Genomic DNA, 7,918 nt, shown 5'->3' with positions numbered 1-7,918 from the left:
ACTTAAACACACACTAAAAAACTTTACTCAGAATCTCGATAAAATAATTGATAATATCGATTACATAAGAGAAACTATTTTAAACATGATACATTAGAGGAGGTATGTCCGTGTCAAGCTCGCGTTTCTTTAAGAAGATGAAAAGCAAAACAATAAAAACGGCAATATTTGCCATGCACGAAAATGATTCAGTCTTTTTATTATCCGCATGTCTATATAAAGAAGGAAATTTTCTACTTAATAAATTTCTGAGAGTGAAATTTACTGTCGTAACTCAATTAATGAACTAGATTCATTTCAATTACCTTTGCTTGGAATGAATAATAAACTGATAAAATTGAATTTATTTCTTTTCTCTTCATCAATTTTGATCAAAGCTGAATGCATAATGAAGATTAGTAAAAAATAAAACGTTCAAAAATAAATTAAAGTTTGAGTTGAGATTAAAAAAATGTTTAAATAGTCCAGATTTGTGAACGTGAGCATTGCTTGTGTTATGTTTTGTACGATTGAGAGAACTTATAATTTTAATACTAGTAATCGTTTAGAGAATAAATTTTAAATTGCTACATTTATAATTGGTATAATGTGCAATCTGGAAAAAGAATTTTACATAGGTATACATATCAATATAATAGAACTAATGACACATTTTTAACTAGAGGTTTCGACAATTATGAACTACTTTTGTGAAACCGATATTAACCCTACTTGAAATGAACCACCCTCGCACAGCTGCAATCTGGGTGCTGTTTAACAGCACGCAAATAAATTTTATAATTTTTATTATTACATTTTATACAAAAGTTATGTATTATCTCCTTGACCCAGTGTATCCTGGTGATGTCTTTGAATATAAAGGCTGGTCGTTTCAGGATAGAAACTGTCATCAAATAAACAATGTATTTATTACTAGTAGTCGCAGTTTCTAAATTGTCTGATTTAAGATAATTGAAATCTGAATAGACTGTGAACATAATAAATGTCGACATCATTAGCATTATTGAAACAGTAAACGGAGAACAGGCAAAGTCCCCGTAAATAATCTCATAAAATTAAATTTGTTTATCAGATTTAATAAAGACTAAAAAAAGCACCATCTATGAATTTCCAATAAAAATATGAAAACAAAATCAACAAGGAAGGATGGCGTTAAAGCTTTAAAAGAAGTTGTTAAAACGATTATTACGACTAAGATGTTCAAAGGAAATGATATAGTGTTAGACATTAAGTTCATTAGTTCTCATTAAAGTTTCAGCTATTAAAACGCATGTCAATAAAATGCACTAATGAATAAAATATATTCCCGGAATAAACTAATAAACATGTGCATTTTCTAAGACCCCAAACGGACACGCAGCGGACATTGCTTAATTTAATTCTATTTATTTTATTGGTATACACTTTAACAATGTTTTAAACCAAGCACATTAATCACGAGTATTCTTTTTACATTTAAGACTTATTTATCATCACGAAATTCTCAGACATTTATTTTACGCATTATCGCACTATTTACTAGATGAAAGTTTACAAGCATGCACGTTTAAGTGTCTGCTTTGCAAAACATTAAATTATTCACGCACATTTCCTCCCGGAATTTTTAATGGCTTATATTGACACTTTGCCTTATGGAAATATTCTTAAACACACAAAAAAATTTCAATGAAGAAGTATTTTGTCCGGCTTCTTAAATTATGTACTAGTCCATTTCTTTGCATTGACGTTGACTTAAAATTGATAGTTAATTGAAGATATCTATACTTCCTCTATATCTAATTTCGTTCTGTCTAGTACTTGGGAGCATTAATTAAGCACGTGTTACGAAACATGCATTAAACATTCATGCTTTGTGTGTTAATGATGACGTACAACACTCCTATCAAGAGCAGGATTATGCAAGAAAAGCGTGAATATCAAGTTTATCTTACTGTCATTAAGAAAACATGAACCATTTAACATATTTCAGGAAATTACGTAGGAAAGTACAGAATAGCGATGTAAGAATTATTTGTGTATTTAATCAAATACCATTTCATAAGTACGGATTTGCGACTCTGAAAAATAAAAAAAAGTTACTTTGATGTAATATGTAAATATGTTTGTGACATTGCTTGTTTACATTTAAACATGAATATTAGTTAATTCGATAAAAATTCGTTAACGATTTATGTAATAATGCAAATTTAATGATCAGCTTGAATTTTAAATATATTTTAATTACTTTACATTATATTTGACTATGAGCTTAGAACAAAACTTTCATACATTTGAAGTTATTACATACAAAGATCAACAATAGAGTGCTCGGTTCGCAATACCCTCCAACAAAACAGAAACTTGACATAGGCGGTAAGGGCACACGAGTACTGAAACAAATATCATGCACGGGCAATGAACGTTACTTTCAAAATTAGAGGAGTCTTTAAGGAAAAAGGAAATGTGTAATCCGCCCTTGTGCGTTTAAGTAATTATGAAGACAAACAAGAATAATGTTCTTGATAAAGGACATGTTAAAGTTTATACGAATAAGTATTTTAATAAGTATTGTAATGGAAGCAATAATTAGGGGATCAAGATACAGGTTAACCGAATCGGTTATACACATCAATATATATAATTTTGACAATACATATTGAAAGGGACATGGAGGTGCACCGCATCTGCAACGGTCAAGAACAAAAACGGTATTAAAGAGTTAAAACCGTTTAAATATGCATGAAACCTCACTCTTAGCATGGGCATGTTCCTGTTAGTCAAGACAGGAATTATACAATTTTGCTCCGCTAAGCGAAATTCTAGAAGTTGTAATAGTAAACACACATAAAAGTAAAAAAAGAGAAAAATTATAAGCTTAGCTTTTTTGAAAACCTTTTGAGTTTTTTACGTTTACATATTAAACGCATCAGTACAAATTTTCAAGAAATAATACTTAAAAAATACGTAAAATAACATAACAATATGTATCCTACATACATGTCAGTTATGAATTTGTACAAAATACCTTACGCGTGGAACCTAAACTCATGACGTTACATAAATTTGGTGACCAGCAGGATTACATTGTTCACAAAATTTTGCCTTAACAGCGATTTAAACACATAATTATCAATTCAATAAGCAACACAGATCCTAAATAATTTGTTACTTCATGTTCCATAATTAAATTTTGTATGTGACATGACTGAAATACAAAAACTTGGCCGACTTTCATTTCTCTGAAGGGGAGATTACTAATTATACATGAACACTTTATGGAACAGTTCATACATTCACACATTGTGGTTATTAAATGAATAAATTTAAATAATGAAACACTGTTCTAAATATCTTTAACGATATAAATTACAAAATTTTGAAATGTCTGACTAACCTTTAAAACCTATTTTACATTTTAGAAAAATCTAGAAAATTACGTGTACGTTTTTGTTTTGTAAATATTCCGTAAAGTTATTTAAATATGAGCACTTTGTCGTAATGGATTGAATGTATCTTTTATCATTTAAATGAAGGCTAAGAGCTATTTACATAAAATCCTCTTACTAGACCGAAATAGGTCAAGGATAAGTATCTAAATTTTAATACTCTTCTTGGTATTTCCAACTTTTTTTCTGTTATTGTAGCTAGAATAATTAGCTAATGAAATACGAAAACTATTAGACTTACTCTTATAATTAGAGTGTATTGTTTTTGCTCCATATATCATTGCCATCCAAGTTCAGACTAAATCAAATAATGGATGCAATTCATCCAATTTACCGTATTAAAATCTATATGTATAACGGGAAAAATATTCATATGCATGACAAGGCCATACTAAATTTGAACTTTCATTGATATAAGGGTTCATGATTCATGAGTTCATGAATGATTCATCTTAGTGTTGCAATATTTTCCTGTCCCGGAAAGCTTGTTGGCAACTGCCCTTTCTAGAATTTTATACTCACTCACAAGAGCAGGTGTTATGTGTGGTAACTGGAAAGCGCTCGGTGTCTTGATTTTTTCTCTTGTCCAGTGTCGTGAATTTCTTTGACAACATTGACGAGTGAAAACTCCCCAATGTTAAGTTTTAAGTTTAATTTTAAACAACTATAAAGAAAATACCTTTTGAATTTAATTTCTCCTTTTATTCCTGATACACTGATCTGCTTCTAAGGTTTTCTTTGAGGAATTCTGAATTGTTACCTAGGTGCGTGGCGTTTATACAAATATGTTCTGCCTAAAGTTGTGAAATACATATAACATGTGAACATTTATGTATTTTAATGCATTCAAAAATGATATATTCAATAAAGCCCAAGAGAATTACCAACTTTGCATCTTGATAAGCAGAAAATACCACGGCAAATGCTTTGCTGATTCATTATTTAAATAGTGTCGCTTTTCATCTTGGACATGTGGCACGAAGTAATTAGGGAATTCTCTAGGTTTAAACTCAGATCTCAGGTATTTATTTGATAAGAAACTGCCACAAATGAGTCGTGATTCGAGAAAAAGTTTTATAACATCAGTGCAATATGTTTTTTGAATAACTGACAATCAAATATATTGAATGTCATTCGTCTTTTTAAATTCACCTTTTGAAAAAGAGGTATACGAATACACGTCAGTCCATTAAATAATTTTATATTAAATCACGTTTGACTACAGTAATTGAGTGAAATGAGAGAATGCAATTATATTTGGCTTTTCAGATAAAAGTATAATGAATGGAAGAATAAAACTGATAAATTTGCCGATTTGGCAAAATTCGCCGAGACAACTATTTTTTTACCCTAAATGTGTTCAATTTTATCTTTGAGAGAAGTAACCTGATATGCATTTTCGATTATATATTAGATTTTAAGCAACAAAAGTTTCACACCAAGTGTAAATTATTCAAAATTTCGTATGAGAAAGCACTGAATAAAACAGTAAATTACATAAATCACCAAAATAATGATTAATATTTAAAAGGATTCATATGGATTTTGTAATAATAATGTTCACCCAATTATTTCATATAAACATATTTCTGTATGTTTCATTTATTCTTGAATCTTGGGTTTTCCTTCGTTATTCTTCGGACCAATTCACAAGCATTACTTGAGTCCAAAACAATAACAATTTAGCATAGAAAAACAATAACAAGTTTTTTTTACATACAATTCAACAACAAAATCATCACTAGTAGTTGAGCGTTATTAACATGGTTTTAAGAAAGAGTTAGACTCATGATTTCTAAAAACTCAAAAATGTATCAATGAAAAATTTTCAAGAACTAAGGACTTAAGTTCCAAATATCGACGAATAAGGCTCCATTGATAATCGAGAAATAGCAAGAATATATACAAGTTATCAAATTCGTATTCCAAACAAACAAAAAAACTTTAAAAGAAGCATACGCATATTAGATCTTTTTTATTGGGGTCTCTTTTTTTTGTTCTATCTTTGGTGTTGATGTGCATGTCATGGCTTTACTATTATCATGTATGTTAAATATTTATACCGTAAATGTTGTTTTAATTTTACATTAATATTTAGTTTAAACATATTTCATTCATCAATTTTTACAAGCATGTAACATTTTTACATCACACTATATATTGATTGGAAAACAAGCATAACACTTATATTAATTCCTTTCCATGAGGGAGTTTTGTCTTTATTATTTCACTTTATATGATCAGTGCATGTTTTTAAGTTTAAGGTTTTATTCTAAACCGAAATAAATCTATCTAATCTATAGGCAGCAGATAAATAGTTTTATGCAATTTGTTTCTTCAAAAAGTACATTAAAGCATTTCTTTGATAAAAGCGTGTCAATTGTAACCTTGGTTTGAATTTTTTTGAGGTTAGAGAATTAGAAATTATAAACCAATCATCATCATAAAAGGAAGAAAGGAAGCATACGAATCTAAATTATTTTAAATTTTAAAATCCTTGTAGGCAGCTGTCATGAGAGAGATATAATTAGGACAAAAAAGTTTGTGACGATTTTAATAATGCAGAAACTAAAATTTGAACTAGGCCATCATTGAACAATCCAATTTGTATAAAATATTCTGTGGTAAAGTAATGAAGATTTTGTTTCTGTAAGAAAATCTGGCCCTGAACAAGAAAGAAGAGCTTTAAGTATTGATTCTCTTAAATATAATATTTGTAATGTTACAATTTCTGAATTAAATGATAGATATTTGAATACGGTAAATATGTATTACCTTCTAAAAATGATCACATTTACTTAATTTTCTGATTGCACCATTATTGTAACCAATTAAATTAATGTTGAATTTTGTCTTCTCTCTGGGAAAGTAGCTCTAACAATTATATTGTTCAAATACTTTAAAAGAATCGATGAACACTTCCCCCTTAATTCAGTTCACAAACAAGACCAGTCAATAGACAGCATGCCTCACTTTTCTCAGTACTTGACAGAAGGATAAATGAAAAGGTAAAGGGGCATAATTTAGCAATGTATCTGATGTAAAACAAACAAAAAATATTATTTGACTTAATTAGGGAAACATTGTAAGCCAAAAAGTAAAATAATTACTAAGCGAGAAAGACTTTTAAGGTTATCTGCCCTATAAAAATGCATTCCAATTTTTAAAAATGAAAGAGAATTTCAAACTTTAAGTAAATACTTAAATTATATCTAAAAATTTTAAAATGAGCGTAAACAAAAAAAAACACAAAATGTTCCAAGAGATTCTAAATAAAAAAGGAATAAAATTCAAATATAAAAAAGCCTTCTTAGTTAGATGTGATTATATTAAACAAAAACAAAAAACTACAAAACAACAACAACAACAAGAAAAACCTTTTAACAAGAGCAAAACAATCGAAGTAAAAAAGGGCACAATTTTGCCAAAAAAAAAACAAAGAAAAAACAACTTTAAAATTAACAGCTCCTATGGTATGACTTCATATTATGAATACCAGGTATATAACAATATACAATAAAATGAACATAACAATATACATTCATTTTACATATAAATTTTCCATTATATTTTTAAAAGACATTTTAAGTTGAAGGAATTGATACGGGATAGATTTACATGTATGCTTTAGTTAATTATAACAAAAGTAAAAGTAAACGATATTTGATGTTTGAATTTACCTAAAGAATAATAACAAATACATGCAACGTTGATGATGATTTAGTTTGTGAAAATACATTTTCTTTTTACAATGTATTCATTTCTCTGTGATCATGTTATAATACAATTACCAATGCACTGATTAATTAAAACTGTAGTATCATCAAAACAAAGTATGGTCACAAAGAATTATTTAATTCCTTTTTACGCATAATCATTCAGTAATAACCTCAAACAATTAAAGACAAGAAAGGCATTATCATTAGTTTCAATACATGGCAGATCATTGGAATAATTCAAAATAGAAATATCTATAAGTAACTTCATAACATAAGGTAGGTACTAGTGCAGGTGTATTCTTAATTCACAACAAATTTTATCGCAAAAATATAACGTATACAAAAAGAAATGAAATGAGATTTCCTTGCTTAGCAGGGGTTATTTGCTATAAAAGATGGAAGCTAACCTTTAAACTAAGAGGTTGTGAATCGTTTGAGGCATTTTTGTTAATATTCTTTTTCTTTATATAATTGATTTGCTTTTGCACTCTTTTAAATTTGTGAAATGTTCAATTTATTTTCAGTTAAGTCGTCATCTCTTAAAATTTTCTAACATCTTATTCTAAAACACTTTAAATATTTCTGAAGAAAAAAGAGTTTTGCAGTAAAGGGTTTGTTACTTTGTTTATTATTCAACAAAAAATTGATTTTGACATATATTTGTGATGAATATTTGACGTATTTTTCTCAATACTTATCTGCCTTTGAGGCTTGAGACTATATTCGTATTCATTAGAATCACAGATTTATAATGTCTCGTATTAAAAGGTTGGG

Source organism: Ruditapes philippinarum, unplaced genomic scaffold (genome assembly GCF_026571515.1).
Source record: "Ruditapes philippinarum isolate M1 unplaced genomic scaffold, ASM2657151v2 ctg7225_1_1_1_1, whole genome shotgun sequence".
In the NCBI taxonomy this organism is placed as follows: domain Eukaryota; kingdom Metazoa; phylum Mollusca; class Bivalvia; order Venerida; family Veneridae; genus Ruditapes; species Ruditapes philippinarum.
This window is presented reverse-complemented; position numbering follows the sequence as displayed.